The 20,305-nt window shown below is 36.4% G+C and overlaps 1 protein-coding gene across 5 annotated transcripts in view; it reads left to right on the forward strand.

Moving 5' to 3' along the window:
• LOC122569141 (class A basic helix-loop-helix protein 15-like) overlaps positions 1-20,305 on the forward strand; it is a 257,562-nt gene that overhangs the window by 212,880 nt on the left and 24,377 nt on the right. The window contains exons 1-2 of one of the 5 annotated variants that reach the window (XM_043729708.1): positions 12,042-12,821; positions 16,136-16,687. The exons of 1 other annotated variant lie outside the window; for it this stretch is intronic. The gene's annotated coding sequence lies outside the window, so the exon portion shown is untranslated. Of the gene's footprint in view, positions 1-2,800; positions 2,891-12,041; positions 12,822-16,135; positions 16,688-20,305 lie in introns of those variants that run through there. 3 more of the 5 variants (XM_043729709.1, XM_043729712.1, XM_043729710.1) reach the window with 3 other exon arrangements.

Below are 20,305 nucleotides of genomic sequence, written 5' to 3' on the forward strand. Positions count from 1 at the left end.
ATCCTCGTACTTTGATATTCGTAGAAGATGCTCGAAATGACACTCCTCGGTTTGTATACAAGCTTGCTGTCGTCGTGTCAAGGAACTTCGCAATCTTCCAGAAATTCCAGATGTACGTCGAATGATACGGACCGAGAATAGCCGGTTCGAAGTTTCGAGCGCCTTCTACGAAGGTAAACAAATAGCTGCGGATTAATGAAACACAAAAGTGGCTATAACATTGAATCAAGATCAAACAGGACACGTATTTATACGAACATCTTTGTCCCGCATGTTAAGAAACGCTCCGCATATGTGTGTAATAGAAATCTTGTCATCTCTATATATATTAGGTTGTCCGAAAAGTTTCTTTCGTTTTATAAGGAAATAACAGATGCACAATGTTTTTTATTTTATATTAGTTTATTGAATTATGCGCGAACGTAATAATAGAAATATAACGAAATGGATCATACTTAATTCAACCAAATAATATAAAACAGAAATTGTTGTTCATCTATTATCACCTTACGAAACAAAAGAAACTTTTCGGGCAATCTAATACATACGTCTTTATATTTATTTGTCAAATGTTGCCAATATAATCACCATACGTAAACGTATCGTCTTCTGCAAAATCTTTAACGTAACGTACACGTTTATATGTAACTTCCGTAAGCGTATACTTTCACGCGTTTCAGCTACAAAGCGGCAATAGTAAAAAAAAAGACCGTAATTTCTCGAAAAAAGAAAAATTGAAACTAATCGTCCACTTTGATCCATTTTGAAGTAGGAGATCCTATGACGGTCGAGAAAAAAATTCCGGTGATCGTCGAGGAATTTTATCCCGAGACGAGGTCAGACGTATTTTCCCAGGCCGAATCCGAGCAACTACTTTTCCCAGCCTGGGAGAGGCATTTCCTCGTAGAGCGGCGTCGTTACATTGTCAGGAAGAACATTTGCATTGACATAGCAAAGCGCCGCAAATGGACAGGCAGCAGAAAGTCGCGAGGCGTTGGCCGTCGTTTAAAAGTAACTTTACGGTGCGCGCCGCGCCGCCGCAAAAAGATCTGGTTCACGTCGTTCGGTAAAAAGCATTGAATGCCGATACCGGGCTGAGGCGGAGGCCCCGAGTGAAATGTGGCATAGCAGAGTCGATAACAACGACACAAGCCCGGGGACCACAGGCCAGGACTTTCACGCGTCCTTCGACGAACATGCTCCTTCGAGTTCTGCACGCGCTCGGCCATTCGCAAAAGTTTCCCTCTTATCGTTCCCATATAACGCACGCCACGTCGCTTTTTGTCCGGTGCAACCAACCCAACGAAAACTTATTACTTATCCCCGCTGTCTCGTTGTATTCGAGCGTCGCTATCGTTCCCGCGATTGAATAATTGCACCCGTGAGCCGGTATACCCGGCCAACCGTGCACTTTTCTCGGTTCTATAAAGGGGATTTTAAAATTAGAAGGGCGGAAGAGATGCGTTTCGATAAGCATCGATACAGACGCTTGACGATCGAAGAAGACGTTTTTAATGATTCGAGAAAGAACTGTTAACGACGCGTTCGTAACGCGATCACAGCATGATCCTTCTGACGGATAATTATTTTTGTTAATTTGACGAGGCTTGGAGAAACAGGAAAGTGGACATTGTTACAAATAAAAGTCTGACACACCGAGCGATCGTGTAGTATTTATTGGAAGGAATGAAAATTGTTCGAATACGTTGAACTTGAAATTAATTCTTTCTATGATATCTGTGAAGATTAAATTATCGAAAGAAATGCAGGTCTGCTACTTGTTCGTATATTTATTGAACTTTCTGTACGGTTGCGAGTATACGGAAAATAAAAATTGACTCGATAAGAGACATGATTTTTTGAAAATCTCTAGAAGAGATTAGGAAGGGAATGGAGCAGAAATATATTCTATGGAAATCAAATTATCGAGAATCAAGCAAATTTTCCCGATACTGTTTCGTAAACTTAAGATGATATTTTTAGAAATAAAAGGATATATAGCAAAACAAAAGTTTCCGATTCACGCTTTTATAACGCACAATTTTTTTTATAATAGAAAACAATTTACGACGCAGACATACGATATGTTTCTCATAAAATGTATATATATTAATCGTAGCTTCTGGCTCCATAAAGATCAGTATCTAAAATAATTGGCTAAACTAAAAACAATTCGTATTCGTATACGCCACGGGCATCTGCGTTAATTGGTAAGAAATCCAAGGAAATAATTTTGTAAAAAGCAAAAATACCGCAGGAGAGTCAACACGCGTTGAACTTTTACCGAAATCAAGCGATCTCGATGATTCATTGCTAGATTTCCATCGCTCGAAGCGCTCTTGTTCTGATCGTTATTCTATCAGACTATAAAATAGCGTCGCGCCAGACAATCACGCTCTCCTACGTGGACGTTGTAATCGTAAAATATGGGGCGTCGCGTCGTAGCCGCAGAATCCAAAGTGAAAAGTTATTGCTTGTCGTGCTGCTCTGGTGATTTTGAATGGGGCTAGAGTTGAACGATTGGATAATTATGCGTTCGATACTTGAATAATTCGAGACCCTGTCATTATATGCGGTTATAGCTTCGCAGAGTATTTATAAATCGACGATTCTGTTTGCCTCCGTAATTGTTATCGAATCGTCTATTTTAGCAGCGATCACGTTTGTGGTCACTGCCAACAAAACTTCGTCATTGATTATCCTTTTCAACTCGTACGCGTTGTACCGAATGATTTTGATTTAATGGAACGAACGATTTCTCTTCTATAGATTCGTTAATTTAATTTGTTTATGTGTGCAGATATGTAGGTGTGTATAACGGAGTGAAAAGTTACCGGAATATTTATGCCACCTAGATTTGACGAACTGCTAAGAATAATCCGTTTAACAGGTGAGTTGCAAACGATAATCAATTTAACTGTTTGCAGTTTGACAAATTGCAAGTCGTAGCGTATTTAAGTGTGATACTTAAAAATTAGTGAAAATAATATTACTTTTATTTGGTAATTAATAGTTTATTGTTTAATTACTTACATTTCACGACATAATGAAAATAAGATGAATTTTACTATTACTAATTTCCCAATCTAAATCATCGTCTTTGAATGCATTATAGTTCGCAGTTAACGTAACTGCAAACAATTAAATCTCTCTTTCTCTTTAATTTAGACATGTTACATTTGCAATATATAACAACGTGTACCTATTTTTAATATGATAAATTTAAATATATATCAATGATAAGGAAAATCAACGCACTTGTTCGACTTAATATGTTTGAAACTATAAAACGCTACATTATGCTAGCACAATTATGAAAGACAAGATTCTTATTTGCCTAACATCGTTGAAAATGGTAATAAAAATTTCTCCGATTTAGATAAAATATTCAGTTGCAACAGATTCATGAATGCTTAACGATTCGTTAAATTTATTGTAATTATATAATCATTCATGATATCCTTTTATGAATAGTCGACTTCAGATATGTAAATGTAGCTTTTTAAATTCGCTTCTTATCTAGAATAATAAATTATTTTAAAGCTAGTGTATCGTGACTAGCAGTATCTATTTATTACAACGGCAGATGACCCGTGAAAGGCGAATATTGTTTTCAGAAACATTGCTCACGAGTTAACTATGCTCGCGACCGCGTTAAGAATTCACGTCACTTAACAATTACCAATTTCATACGTTCACCTGCAACCACCTACGCTAACATTAAAGTCGACTGGCATCGACAGGTACGCGAACAACTTTGAATACTAGTCTGTTATTACCGATATCATTTATTGTGCTTTTTTATAATGTAGGCAAGGCCAAAAGTGTTAACCATCAAACGATTTAACCACTGCCATTTTCTTGCCCTTAACAATTTTTAAGCGGAAATGAATTGCTCAACCCTTGTTAAAGTACTATATTTCAAAGTATAATACACAAAGTATATAACACTGAGATACGAAACTATTTCGCACAATAGTTTACGAATTTGTATAAAAAAAATTAATAATGCGTATAATATTATTTATTATTTATTGTAGACAATCATACAGGAAATTTGTATTTTAATAAAATGCCTCAAAATTCTAAGCGTAAAGTTGATGTGTTCTATACCAAGTTGATCACGAGCTGCGTTATTATCGTCTTAATTGCGTTACGTATTATGTTAAGAAATATAATATATATGAATGTTGTATATGCTTCGTTTAAACCAACATGGCCCTTCTGTAAGATGCGCTAAAAATTTTGTCAGCGACGATATTACGAAATCTAAACTCGCAACAAACATTCGAAGTATTATATATGTAAAAAAAAATATATATATATATATATTCATATAAAACATAGCATTATATAAGATAGAACATGATGTACAAAATGTAAAAAGTTGCAGAAAGATCGTTGAAAATAATTACAGGATCTCAACTTACATACCAGGAGGACATTATTATTACATAATAAAAATTTATTCAGCGTATAGTAGTATCTACATATCGGTATAAAAAACATACTAAGAAAAATATTTAAAGAAGCGAAATAACCAACGGTATCTAATTTGAAGACTAGAGACAGACGTTTCTAATAATTCTACAATTTATACGTAAATGTATCCATAAATTAAACTTATAGCAAATTATGACAGGCGAATAGTCGATAGAAATTCTGTAAAGTTCAATTTTAACATCAACTCTTAATATTTACCTCTTACCGTGTATCCTTGTTCTACAAAGGAACTCCAACATATGTACATTAAACTAACAACTGCGTGATGTAGAAACTACAGCCATAGAATTCAGCAGAAGACACTATCGTTTGCGCTTAATATCCTTAACGAACGGGTAAATTGAATTGGATAATCAGAATCGACGTACAACAACTGCGCGTTAATTGACATTGCATGCGAAATCGGATTCAGACGCGTATGTGTGTATTGTACGTATGTATATGGCGCATTTAGAACGGTGGCCAGTAACCGCGTTTACCGGCAAATAATTGTTGGCCTTAATTAGAAAAAGCATATTTCTTGATTACAACGTTAAATGCAAATCTCGCGAGGAATCGACGTTCTACAGTTAATACACAGTGAAATTGTGAAAGTCGATTAGATTTTTCACTGCATGGAAGATAAAAATTGACTTGATGAAGATGTTTCGACAACTATGTTGCATGAAAGCGTGCATTGAGCAATTTTTAAAGAACATGAATTTCCAATTAATTCTAGTAAAATTGCATTTCCAACGGTCTATCCAACTTTTTAAAGTTTGCAATAGGGAAACTTAATCTGGTAACTACGTTCGTTCGTCGCTACGTAATGCTCTATACTTTCAATGTATTGGGTTATTCGAAAAATTCTTAACCCTTTTAGCATGAATTTTTACGTAATAATAAAATATTCAAAAAACTACAGTATCCAGCTGGATACCACGGAGAGCTAAGGAAAGATATCTAAATTTCGTTAACAGAGCAGATTTCTTTTTCCCAAAGATACAATGTTGAACTTCCTATGTACGAGAAATTGTTATTTGCTGTAATTTTTGTAAAATTTATTCGGAAAGCGGAGATAACAAATTTAATTTTCTGAAAGCTTGTAAGAACTCTCTGAAGGAATTCATTAAAGAAGGGGAGGAGAAATTTAACAAGAAATGATTCCTAAAATCATATATGACAAAACGCCTAACTGTTGTATTTAAATCTTCGTTAGGTTTCTCTATGAATCTTCCGAGAAACCTAATATATTTTATTACTGCTCATATGTGAAAGTAGTTATAATTCTTAAGAACTCTCGTGTCTTACTCATAATTCTCTTTCTTATAATGGTGTTTAAAATTATTATAAACGTATTTGAGGAAATATCACACTCGTCTCGATGATTGGTATTAATATTAATAACTCATGAAACATGTTTATCTAACGCCCGAAGAAATTCGAATTTCCGATTTGAAGCACAGTTTATACACAGTCAGCTCGGTTGAATGTTTCAGTTTCTTTTGGAGATGAATTTAACGACACCCACGTTTTTAAAATGTGTAAAAAGGAGGCAATGAAACATTCTAAAAGAATTGTACCGACGAATAAAGTCCAGTTAATAATTTCCATTTGACGATATTACATTTCCTAACAAAATTATTTATCATACGACGCACAGTACGCAACTGATTCTGCAATTTCTCTACTGCAGAGTTTACAGTAAGAAAACTATTAATTGAATATAATTTAAAACCCACAGAGGTGGAATCTGTTATGATAGTAATTTACTGCGTTAAAGTAATGGCGTACAACTAGGTTCTTCGCTACGATCAGTGGATAGAATTCTACTTTAAATTTGTTTGACGCGAGTAAATATACGGCGTGGCCTGAAATAATAGGAATTTTGTCCGTTACCGCTATTATTAAATCCTGAATCACTTAGTCGTACGACAAGAATACTCACAATAAGACAAGTTCTCGTTTGGACGAGCATTAAGGCGTATTCATTTCCAGTAATGAGATACAAAATGCAAAAGCAAACCGTACAATTTCGCGAAAATCGTCGACCATTTCGTTGCAGCGAATTTGTTTCAGACGATCAAAACGATTCTGTGCTTCGATAAACCAGCAATCGGTCAGAGTAATGGAACTGTAATAAAAACAAGGCAAAAAATAGCGTAACGCATAAGATAAAAATCCTACATGGTATACGAATAATTTCATCGCGCTAAATGGCGACAAATTATAATATGTGACTCGCGAGGCGTTAGAATATATATACGAAAAGATTAAAAGTAATAATTCAGCGATAGATTACGGAAGGTTATCTCTAGACAGAAATAGTAGCCTGCACTATATAAACGTACTTAAACACGTTTCCATAATTGATACAGTTAATTTCAAGCCGCTGAATGACCAAACGTCACAACAGACAATGCGATTCGTGTTTCCAATACGATAACCTTATCTGGAGGTTTATTCAAAGCAACGAGACAGCAGAGACTGACGGACTTTTAAGAAATAGTTTTCATACGTATCGCTTGGTCGATGCTTGACAATAGTAATTTCAAAGAAAATACAAGTCCTCATTGTTCGTGAAGAAAACGAAACACATCGAGTAACCCGCTTATCTCGCCGACCGCATGGCAATTATAAAGAAGATTTGTAAATGAACTCTAAAAGAACAAACAGTCTTTAGCGCGATCTAGCTGTATTATTGTTAACGAGCGTCTTGACAAACTTTCGATCCCAGACAAAGAACTCCTGATTTGTCTATCTTGCTAATTATAGGCGAAAAACGAACGTTAACGCGCGACTTTATTTAACCCTCTCAGAAATCAGCCTGCCACAGGCATTCTCCTTTCCCAGAGTGCTTCTCACGATCTCGTTCGTACGTACATATATACACATCAAAGTGAATTTCATCGACGTGAAAAACGTCGCTCAACGAACGAAGAAAAAACATACAGCTGTATGTAACGATACAACAACATTTGAACATCTGAAACATCTAAATCTAAAAACTAAGAAAAAAAAAAATTAAGTACTAAAGATGAAACCTAAAAAAATTAAAGGAAACTAAACATCGATAAGGAACATCTTTATTTAGTCGTAGACTAATCGGGTAGAGAGCAACGATAATGTCCGATAAATGACCGAAAAATATACGCACGATATCAGACATAATTATTGGGACGATAGTGGATTCCGATTTAGCTCCCGTCGTACGATTGTTGTTCGAGATGACGAATTTATTTTTAAAAGAACGGATGAAAGGTATTTTTCTGTTGCGAAACGAAAACAACTTTGTTCGACGTTGGATTAGGAAATTTTATTTGAACTCTATTAATGTATCTTTTGTTCGTTGATAATGATCGTAATTAGTTGGTAGAATCGGGTCACTCGTTAATCGTTAACGTTACACTAGCTCAAAATATTGTTTTCAACTTTTCGGTCATTTTTTTATTATTGCATACTACTTTATGATATCACGGTTACGAAAGGGAATTCCAAAGATTTGCTTAATACTTTTTATCGTCGCTATTCCTTCTTCCATCTAGATGCTGCAATTATATGAATTATTTATGAAACTCAGCGTAATAGTAACGTGAAAACGATCTTCTTTAAATCATAAAAATTCCATTTTACGCTTCTAATCCTTACAATGGGTTCCTATAAAATATCTATTATTCTAATAATTTTTCCGTACTTTGATAAAATAATCTGTAGGTTATTTTATTTCTATGTTCCAATACTACGACATTTATTCAACTTTTACATAATATTTTACTGCTTCATCCTTAACGGGTTAACGTAATTGTGGGAACTAGGTTTCTTTACGATTATTTAATGTTACGTACTCATATGGCTTTTAAGGACAGAACAAGTAGGTTTCCTTTTGTTATTTTTAAAATATTAATAGGTTAATGCAGCCAGAACCAAGCAAAAACTCTAACAACAAAAAACCATCATAATGATGTGTTTCAGATAGTTTGTTGATCGTATCTATTACATCATGAGTAGCCACAAACTGGTACTAGTTCAATAGAGACTACAGTTAAGTTTAACGCACCATAACATGTTTCCGTCTAATATGATACAATTGAAAATCGTACGTAACATAAATTAAAACAGTAACAGATAAAATTACGCTATTTAATTAGCTAAGATATCAATTACATTGAATCTCATTAACCAACATTATACGGAAGTTTACTTGTATAATAACTTGCCAAAGTTACTAAAGGTACTTATACCTGTTTTTAAACATTATATTTCCATTTATTTTTCATAATGTTTTTAAATTTTTTACATTTGTTTTATTTTAAATTTATTTGTATAGTTGTCCAGCTAGAAGATCTAAGTTTATCGAGAACGTTCGCTCAAAATATCAATATTTGATATTGTCAAATTGAAGATCTTAATTTAGCAATGGTCCTTAGCTGGAAATTATACGTTGTTCCTCAAACAACAAAGTTTATTGAAAGTTTTGAGCTGTTTTTCAAATTTAAGAAGCACAAACGAAGTCTATCGACAGAAAATTATGTTTCTTGAAAACCGAAGATATAAATTCATTGAAACAGTGTTTTGTTGTTCCCAAATCTAAAATCTAGATGTATCGCAAATCTTTCATTCAAAATTGGTTCGTTTCGAAAAAAAAAAGATATAGGTTTATTGAAAACTTTCAATTACCGTCAAATCTAACATCTAAATTTACCAGAATATTTTAACTCAAAATTACATTGCCTGTCAAAAACAATTTCGTTTAAAATGACACTCAAATGTTAAGCTGGTATTTTCTATGAAATCTTTCTACTACGAAAAGTACGTAAATATAGAGAATATTTTATAAATGATTATACAATCGAAAAATAATATGATATCACGCGACAAAAGAAGCTAGAGATATAGAATAACAATTTTTCATTTGTTTGTGACAAAATTACGTGCCATCTGTTGAATACGTAAGCATTTAACTACCCTCTGTCTAGACTTGATGATCCTATCGTAGACTAATATCTCTACGTATTTCTGTTTACTGTATTGAGTAACGAAGAACGCACGATAAAACAATTTCTTCACGCACAATAAATTTTATTAATTTAGAAATTGTTGGAAAAAGCGTTTCTTATTCCGTTGAATACAAAATTTTGCTTTTCGTGCCATATTAAGTTTCTATGAACCCTTTCTACTTTTTTCTAATATTTTATTTTATCAAATTTTTTCTTTTTAATTGCTCGGTGCTTTAACTTCTTCAGAGTGGGTTAATTGATTTAATACGACTGATATATAATAATGAAGTATATTAAATATATAATTACGTCGAAAATAAATACATATTATTTACATAATCGCGATTCTACTGCAATGAAACTCAACAATAATTCTTCCATAAGCACCTTTTAAGCATATTTCCGTTAATTGAAGAAATAGAAACTCTAAAACTCGTCGTTTGACGGATTTCTTAAATCTAAAATAAAATATACAACTTCAAACATGATCATTTGCTCAAAAAGCACACGTATACGTTTACTACAACATAAAATCGTTTTTATCCTCTTGTACGCTATATTACATCGTAATTAATTATCGACTTATTATTCGATACAAAGTATTTAGATGATATTCGCGTGTATTTTTCTGCTTTGACCTATATATATATATATATTTCAGAAAAGTCTTCAGTTCTAAGAATACCGTACCGAAAGGGTTGAAGAACGGTATTTAAATTCGTACACGATATTCAAACCCACTTAACTTCTACAACCGCAAACAATCCAACATCATTTCATACATCCTTGAAACCGGTCTCGTCTATGCGCACCAAACCGGGCCAATAACCTAAGTCTTTGCTGTTCCAGTGAACTACATAAACCTTCCGTCTTAATGCTTACGTCTCAAACGTAATCCTTACTTTCCCCGACGCATAAATCGCTGCAGCCAATCACGAACCAACCCTAACCTACTTCCATTCGGTTATGTTAAAATCGCTAGGAAAGGGTTATTTCACTTGCATCAACGTTCAACGTTGATCGAGTGCAAAGTGCGGTCGCCTAACAAAAGTCACTTGCACTTGAAAACAAATACGGCGAACGACATATATTTTGGCAGATTTTTTATGTAATATAATGTAAACATAGGCTTCTATCTACAAAATATTATATTCGCGTGTATATTGTCAACTTTTTGCCCCGTGAGCGCTTGCTTGTTTCCTCTTTATCTGTTTTTTTTTTTTTTTTTTTTTTATCATTTTCAATAACATTTTTAATATTAATATCACATGTCCAAGTTACTCAGCTTTTGACTTTTTTCTAACATCCTCTAATTACCTAATACCTGATCAATCGAACGCTTATCGATCCAGTTATCTGAACACGAAACTATTATTTAGACGACAAATCATCGATAACGGAACGGAAAAGGATTTCCTATTACATAAACTGCTATCACTTCTCCGACAATTTCAAATAAGTAGAATCCTACCGTAAGAAAATTGCACGTTCTATCATTCAGAGTGCTGAAGATCGTAGCGGTATAAGTCAAGATCGTTGGAATTTGAATTTAGTCACGTGCTCAAACGTCATCCCTTTAATTTCCTAATACATTTCTTCGTGATCTCATTCTTTGTCACGACACGTTTTCATCGCTTGAAAGAATATAATAAATTTTGCGTAACGGCAAACGCAGAACGCCATTTTATGAAAATTAGCGATACTATTAGCGTGTCTATTTTATGGCTAGAAACATAAATCTGGCGAATCGCACACGGTCATTGCAACGAAATCGTATCGAAATCGTAACGACGTCGAATCGCTCGCCGTGCATTACGGAAAGTAGCACATTTCAATTGCCTTAGGAAAAAGAACAAGTCTGTTTGATATGTTTCAACGTGCGGCTGCCTGTTTGGCCGCAACAGAGTCATCGCTCCATGTGCAGACTAATATTGCCTGACGCTTGAGTTTGAGTTATTGTATTTATTTCTTCAGGTAAAATTACCTTGTTATGGGTAGCTTTATATAAGCCATAGATATTCTAAAGATATAACGTAACCTAGTAACTGAAATAGATACGGAAAAGGGTTGCAAAAACCAGCACTTTATTTTTACAAGAGTCGAAGCACTGAAACTACCAGATAGCTGTGCAATTTTGAGCAATCCGCATCAATCCAGATAACTTTACTTTTAAAAGCGAATTTCAAATATTCGTTCCAAACATGACTGTCTTTGAACGTGTCTATTCAGAAGCGTCGTCAAATCTTTGTAATCTCTTTATTACGAATCTTAGGTATCCGCTTTTCTCTACATATACATGTAATACATAAGACAATTGGAAAGATAAATGGTATCCTCTAAGACAACAAAAACTTCTACGTACACGTTTTCATAAGCAAATAGCTTCTATTTAATTCTAATTAAATATCCTTACAGATTTAGAAATAAAAAAAGCGCAAAAATAGAGTAACTGAAAACTCGTTTTCAGAATTATGACTTTTTCCCTGTTGGGCAGTCATTTTAAAACATTGTTCGTGGCAGGGATCCGCGCCAGGGCTAAGACGCGCGATCTCGTACGCTGAATTGAAAGAGCAGAGGAACCAGAGCCGGCGTATTTCGGCCAGAGCCGGTTCAAGGTGGAAAGACCGTGTTGCGCGTTTGCTCTGTTTGGATTCGGGCGGGCGCAGTATCGGTGGCGGCGGCGGTGGCGGCGGCGGCGACGGCAGCAGGTGGAAACGCTTCTGAAGCGGAGCCGACGAAGGTGGAAGTGGCGAAGCGCATCGAAAACTGGTTTGGAGCGGGAGCTCGGCGGCGCGGTGGCGTGGCGCGACGAAACGCGGCACGGCGCGGCGTGGCATGGCAGTTGGCGAAGTGGGGAACGATCCGTTTCGCGGCGGCCGGTGGGGGCAAGCTTGGCAGCGACAAGTGATGGTTTACAGTTATAGTCAGTCCGGATCGGGCGTTCGGTCAGCCGAGACTACTTGTGCCAAGCGTTAAGCTCCACAATCGATTCCGATTTGTCGAGCCGGTGTATTAAACGCGACGTCGCTTATACGCGCATACACGCGCGATCGCATCGAAACGAGAGAGTTTGAGAGTGAAGTGTCGTCGTCGTCGTCGTCGTCGTCGTCACCGTCGTCGTCGTCATCGTCATAGTCTGTCCACCCCTGTCGACGTTTCTCTACTTTGACCACGCAACGAGCATCGTTCTTATCCAAGGATCGTACGTTCATTCTCGGCCTCGACGATATCGCTACAGTTGCACCGTGTGGCCGTGCAACTTTTTTTCAAACGAACGAGTTCAACCTGGATCACCGAAACCCTCTGTGAAACTTGACGAAATCGAATCGAGCACAATTAACGGTATATACCAGACTGGCGGAAAGGAAGATCCGCGTGGACGAAACGACAGCGCCGTGAATATGTGTACGTCATCGTTCGTGGGTTCATTGTGCACGATTAATTGGATACGGGCGCACGTATATCGGCCCGCCGTTCGCATTTCTTTTTATCTTCCAGTTGGATTCTTTTCGCGTTTCGATCTCGCGCGACTATCACTGCCTTGCCTGCCTCGTCTCTTACCGATCGTGAGAGTTTCCCGATGAATCGTCCCGTTCTAACTTTCTTCTCGTACGTTTATTTAGCCTGTACGCAACCTAAAAGAGAAACAATCTTCCCGTCGTCTTTATCAGATAGATCGTCAGAACATTCCGGATCGATAACCAATCGGAGAGCGCGAGAAATATTTCTCAATCGTATTCCACGACGAGTAAACGAACGAACGAACGATTCGATTAAACGACCATACTCTTTCACTCGCCGATTCGATTCCTCCATTTGTTTCGACTGAATTTCTTTTGTATCGAACGCGCGACATCCGCGAGAAAAGCGACGCCTCGATGCGCGTAAGAATGCACGCGAACGAATACGGTCACTCTCGTACGCGGATGTGACCTCGTAACACTCGGCGAGGACTTCGAGACGATCACGATGGAAATGGGAAATGAAAACGCACACGCGGAGATAATCCGCCTCGTAGCGAGCGTTTCCGTCGCGTGCTGCATTTTTCTTTTCTTTCCTCGTTCTGCGCGTCCTACGCGCTCGCCAAACAAATACGCTGACTCAATGTACGTTGCGTACCGCAAGAAACAGGAATTCCCTGAAAAGCGTTCAGGCTCATGGGAACGAGTTTCGTTCACGCAACCAACGTTCGCGAAATTCCATACACGTGACTCGGAATAGCTTTACCAAACTCGTTATCTCCGAGCATCGTTCTTGAAAACCCACTGCATTATTTCTTTCCTACAAACCTATCGAATTTTAATACTTTCGTTATATCGTTCGAAAGATTTTCCATAGTTAGATCATTTTGAGAAGAAGAGAAAGGAAGATTCTCAGGGATAAATTAGAACATAACACGATCTTATTTGTATTTAGGGTGAGAAATGATAGTCGCCGATTTAACAGGCTTCGAGAAAGAGGAAGCGACTAGTAACACGGTGAGAAGAGAAAATCACCTCTCGCGTTACATTGTTGAACTTGAATCTAACGTTAAACTCTAAATTCCCATTCGGCTCGTGTCGTCATCGTTAAATTCGATCGGAGCTGTTCTTTATTCGACGCGCGAAAGCTAGATTTCGTGAATGCGATACTACTCGTCGATCTTTTTCTAAATATAAACGAAAAGAACTCTACGAATATGCATAGAAACGATGTGAACAACATTTGGATCAGATTTCCGGTTTCACAGTGTTATCTAGAATACAAAGAATGAATTGAAATAATGAATTCGATGGTTCTAGCAAACACACGAAGTTAAAAGTTTTTTAAACGATCCACCGATATTTCAAAGGTGCGGCTCGATCGCGCAACGATATAACTAAAAATGTTGGAACGTTCAGTTACACGATAACTCTACGGATGCCACAATAAGGATGAAAAAAAGCGAAAGGAAGCAATGATGGCAGGGAGAAAGGAGGAAAATCCCGCTAGTCGTACAACTCGTTTCTTTGCTCGTCTCCAACGGAGGTTCTTCTTCCATTCATAAATTCGAATCAACAATAACAACTCGCCGTGTTGTGTTGCTACGGTCGCGTATACGCGAAAACGTATTCCGTCGCGCGATATCGATTTGCCACCTTATTTACGATCGCTGAGAGAGAAATTAACCCGCTATAATTGCATAGTTGGTTATAGTTTTCCACGTTGATAAAAAAAAAAAAAAAAGTAAAACGTGGCACGTAAATTATTTGATGGAAATACGAGGGTATAATAATAATAAAAGAAATATATATACAAATGTATGTGTAAAATAGAAGTAACATGATAACGTATCGTATCAGATGTGGAAAAAAAGATTCCGTGCTTTTGGTTTTATGTTGTTTTACGATTTTTGTGTTTTTCGTTCTTAATCTTATCCCTGGTATAGAAACGACTAAAATAAAAATAACACAATGTATATGTATATTAGGCGTAGAAGAAAAATTCTGTACCTTTAGTTTCATGTTCTTTTGTGAGCAAAATGTACTTTCCAATTCTTAAAAATTAAAATTATTTCCTATCTTCTGATTATTTCAATGTTTTCTTTTCCATTCTTTCAGTCGTTTTGACCCAGCTGTTTCTGCATCTCGAACGTCTTACGATCATATTAGAACACAATGTACGAAGGATTTGACAAGTAAAAGATTTTACTCAAAATCTTGTTTAAATAATTTCCGATATTGTTTCGTATATTATCTATCAGTATCATCGCCAACAAAGTATATCGTTCTTACAACTTCGATAGATAACTGCAGGAAGAATATACTCATAAATACATATTTTATCAGAGACAATTATATTTGCAATTATTTTTTTAATTATGTCAGAAGTAGAATATTGAAGGATACGTTAAGGGAGGCGCAAGCCATAATATAAAACTAAATATACGACTGAAGCACCGAATTTTTTTGCATCTAATAGATACATAAATAAAGTATATAACTTACAACTCGCACAACGTTGGAATGCATTAACATTAGAATTATCAAACCAATCAAAACGACTGCTACCGGATTTTTCCTCTTCGATAATATTAATACTTACTTTTACCGAGATAGAAACGTGATTTTATCGAATTTTTATTATCGATCAAAAACGTACTGAATTTCGAAACTGCTTGTCCGCGAAAGACAGAAAATGCTATTCCTCTACTCTTCCCCTCTAGCCTTCCTGTATAACGTATTTAGGTACATATTGAAGATGATAGCTCTAAAGTTAAAAGAAGGACGATAACATTCTGGGTTCTCAAAGATATTCTTTGATCCGTTGTTTTGCATGGCTGAAGCTCAAATTCGATAGCAGGCACGGCGCGCGTAAATTTCTTCTCACGACGACTGTTTGCATAAAAATATCTTGCCCACGATCGTTACGCAGTCGAAAACTTTCAAACAAGAGAGAAATAAATCCCGTTTAAACGAGTTTGAACGTGAATTGCTAAACGTTGGCGATGCAAAATCGACCGAATCGAGTGAACGCGCAACAGGTCTCCTATCCGGGCGAAAGAATTGTCAATTTTCTGTCGTTTCGTTCTCGCGGCTGCGAGATAAGCCGTGGAAGTCTTCTTTTCTTCCATCATAATACGCGATAATACGCGACTTTCACCTCGTCAGCCAATATAATTTCCACGTGTTGCGCAGATAGTGCCTTCCTCCGCTGGCAATCGAAGGTAATTTCATCGGATGCCGGAGAGATCCAGCTGGGAATCCCCGAAAGAAACTCGAAGCACGAGTTATTGATCAACTCTGGCCGCGAGCGACAGGCAGAAGAGAAGGAGAAGGATTCGTTGGACGGAGGAACCTGAATGACGGGATAAAACTTGTGTCGGTCGAAGCGAGAAGGAAAAGTGTCGTGTGTTAAAACAATTTGGAGCGAACAAGAAGCAAAGAGGAAATATTTTTTCGTGAAAGAAGAAAACGTAATTAAAAAGAAACGGAAGAATAATCGAGAATTTATATAAAGTGTCAATTGGAAAGTGTCGATTGTTCTGCGTGGAAATAGGAATATAATAGAATTGATATATTTAAGAAGATTGGCAAACGGGATAATAAACGGATTCTTCGACTTCGTCGAAGGAGAAAGCATCGATTTTCATCGAATTCGAGTGTCGTAGAGAACGAGAGCTGGTTTCTTCCATGGACGCGCGTCGAAGATAATCGAACGCACCTCAGCCAGGACCGCCGACATCCAAGGTAAATATAGCACCTGTTTTCCCGTCTTTCTGTTTCACCTTTAATGCCCACGCGTTTCTTCTGATCGAGCAGAAATACCGGTGCGTGCGTGCATTCACCTACGTTTGCATAGCAATGCGCATTTTTGCATCGCGGTCGTGCGCGAGCGCCAGTGTCTCGGCGACGAGAGAAAAAAGAGAGAGAGGGAGAGAGAGAGAACGAAGAAAGGACGAAGAATCGAGTGAGAAAGAGGAAAAGGCAACGTGTGCATGCGTCAGGTTTTCTTTTTGCTCGCGTATAGCGAAATGTAAATGACGTATGTTGCCGTGATACGACATTATTCCTTCGTTGACATCGAACGTAACAATTTCGTTACACCAGTCGATCGAACTCGCTTTCCATCCTACCGTTGTCGCCAAAAATTTATACATACTTTTATTCTCGATTTGTCACAGCGTTACAACGAAATATAAAAGCGGAAGGATTACGCGGTTTTGTGATAAGTTCGTCGTTCAGTCGAAGGTTATCGTTCGTTTGGTTACTATCTGCGGCCGTTCGATCATTCATTAACCGCGTCTCGTAAAACCTTGCACGAGAATGTCCTCGGAACATTTTCTCTCTCCGTCTCTCTCTCTCTCTCTCTCTCTCTCTCTCTTTCTTTCTTTCTTTCTCTTCCTCTTTCTTCCCCTCTGTGTTACTCTCCGTTGGTTCTTTCTAAAATTAAGCGAGGCAGCGATCAAGCCAACGAGCGAACTTTCGTTTCACGAACGAAGCGATGTTTACGGGAACGGTTGCACGTTGCCCCGCTGTTTTCCGGTGTATCTGACGTTTCGAAAAATCGGCTCGCGTCGCCTTGCCGTGCCTGCAATCTGCTCGACTTTCTCCGGAGCGGAGCGGCTTAGATGAGCGACGGAATTCGTTACGCGGAGACTCGCGTTAGAAATTCAGAAAACGGGGCACATCACTTATACAGGTACAGAACACGACGGCTCACGAAAGTACTTGAACGCTTGTAGAAATTTTTTACGAATATATTATGTGTGTCGTAGGAAACATTTTGAAATTTCATTAGCACCGTTATGAGAGTACACTATCACGATTACATTGGAAAAGTTCAACATAACATAGAAGTTACAGGATATATATGCCAAGCGTTACAAGCATATACAACGGCTACAAAAAATGTTTGCGCAACACTGTATTTACGTAGCGATCATACTAATCATACTTACTATTTGACGAAAATTTGATACTACGAGAAACGATAATTTTTTCATACTATTATCTTGAAAAGGTGTTTCATTGGAAAATGAGAATACGTGCAAGCACTTCTTGTAGACACTTTGCAAAGATCATCGAGATATTTAAACGGACTTTAAATTCTGGGATTTAAATTTTCCGAGTGATTTCAAATTCTATCAACATAATCACGATGGACGTGTTTCGTCATAGCGTTAATGAAATTTCAGGAAGCTTCATATAACACGCGTAATACGTTGATTAAAATCTTCCATGTCACTGTGTATGCTTGTGTACTTGCGTGAGCCAGTGCATATTTTGAGCATATTCTTATGAAAAGTGGTTTCGTATATTCGTATTCTTCTGCCAAATGATCTTTAGAATAGCGTAACAGGACTTTTGTAAGAAGGACTTTTGTAAGATGAAATGATATATATCTATACTATAAAATAGCATAAGATTTGGAATTGTAAAATACCGTTAATAACGAAGTGCCATAATTCGTTTTCAATAAACACATGGACGATGATTATTTCGTTTCGTGTATTGCGCACTTTGTTCGTATAAAAATAATTCTATAAGCAAAGGTTTCGTTGTTGAAGTACGTTTTCGAAATCCACAATTACTGACAATTCTTTTCTTTGCTTGGTGACTAACGTAGTATTTCTAAAAGTGGCATACTGTCAACGTTAAACTTCTTGTATTATCCACATTGATAAGGAAATAGGTATGCTCAGATTGGAAAATATCTGGAGAACAAAATGGGTTATTCTTAAAACATAGGTTATTGAAAGTTTCCGTAAACATAACGCTGTTATTATTAACTGTATTATCATGCGTTTAAAACCTAACACGAGATTCTCGAAATTTATATTTTATTTGTTCACGTATTTTCTTACATTACTATCATTTTGTTTATTTCTTATATAACGACAAGAAAATAATTGTTGAAGTATTATCTTCCTCTTTCTCGCCAATAAATGTTATTTTTTATTAATGCGAGTAATAAAAATATTTCACGAAATTGAATACTATTTATTATTTAATAAACTCAAGACTATTTATTATCCGATAGCTGATAGTAGTAGATATGTAGATGTAGATATATGTAGATTTCTTATTGCTCCATTTTAATGCCCTCGATTTCCTCTATTGCAAAACATCATATTATTATAATCACGGTTAAAGAAGAATTTAAAAAAAAATCAAATCTATTTAATGTTCAAATGCTACTCAATGATAATACAAACAATAAGATTCCCATTGAGCAAGGAAGTCTTGTTTACATCGATTAACACACTTGTGAGAATTACTCCCTGTAAAGAATCCGAATATGCATTCTCGTGGAACATGATTTAGTTAAATTGACACGCGTCATTGGAAACTGTTTCCTGGCATTGTATTATCGCGAAAACAAGCAAAAGCTAAAAGGAAAGTTTCTTGTTTAATAGCGTGTGTTATCGTTTTTATATGGAATTGTTATCGTTATCGCAAAAACCCAACTGTTTGTACAAACGAGAGCAACTAAGTAGCACGTAAGAAAAGTCAAATAGGTTTTCGAAGTATAGTATCACGCGGATAGTGTTTACTATCGATATTAGAACACGGCCAACCCATTAAAACGTACACAGGAAACGACTTTTGGCTCAGATTAGTCCCCAGGGATTTGCATATAGAGGCCATTCCTCCGCACCGGTTCGAGGTACCAAACGAGACGAGTGTACGCTTGAAAAGAAAACGTTTGTATTTCAATGCACGCTGTTAAACATCGTAATTTACTGTTTACCAAAATTCCATTTCGTTTCGACACGTGTGAGTATATAAAAAACAATAATCGTTTGATCAAACACCGTGAGAGCTAAGTTCAAGTTATTCAGTTTGGAAAATTATTTTTGAAAATTTCATATAGCAACAATTTTATCAAAATCTATACAAGTTTATATTAGGTAATATAAATTTATTTGTTAAAATTTAGTTGAATTTTAATATCACGATATATGAATTATTTTGGACATAAGAGAAATATAGCAATGAGAGTAAGAAACTTATGCATGAACAATAGGAAGGAGTATGTGCAATTCGCATGATTACAACAAATTACGAACGTAATTACACACATAAAATTCCTATTTTTGTTTATCAGACGAAATAATTATTACATATTATTGTTATAACTACGTAACCACTGTAATGCTTAAACAACAGTTACCTGTCGATACAATTGCTGATGTTCTATTTACATTCTTCAATACACATCTACACTTCTATTTATATACGAGCAAACGTTTAAAAATTGCACGACGTTTAAAAACAAAGTAACTTTTACCAACTCGTTTCTCCGAGTATTTTGTCTTTTAAGAAAAATTCTATTGTACAGTTTGTTACGAAATGATGACTAAG

The sequence above is a fragment of the Bombus pyrosoma genome, linkage group LG7 (genome assembly GCF_014825855.1).
Source record: "Bombus pyrosoma isolate SC7728 linkage group LG7, ASM1482585v1, whole genome shotgun sequence".
Taxonomy (NCBI): Eukaryota; Metazoa; Arthropoda; class Insecta; order Hymenoptera; family Apidae; genus Bombus; species Bombus pyrosoma.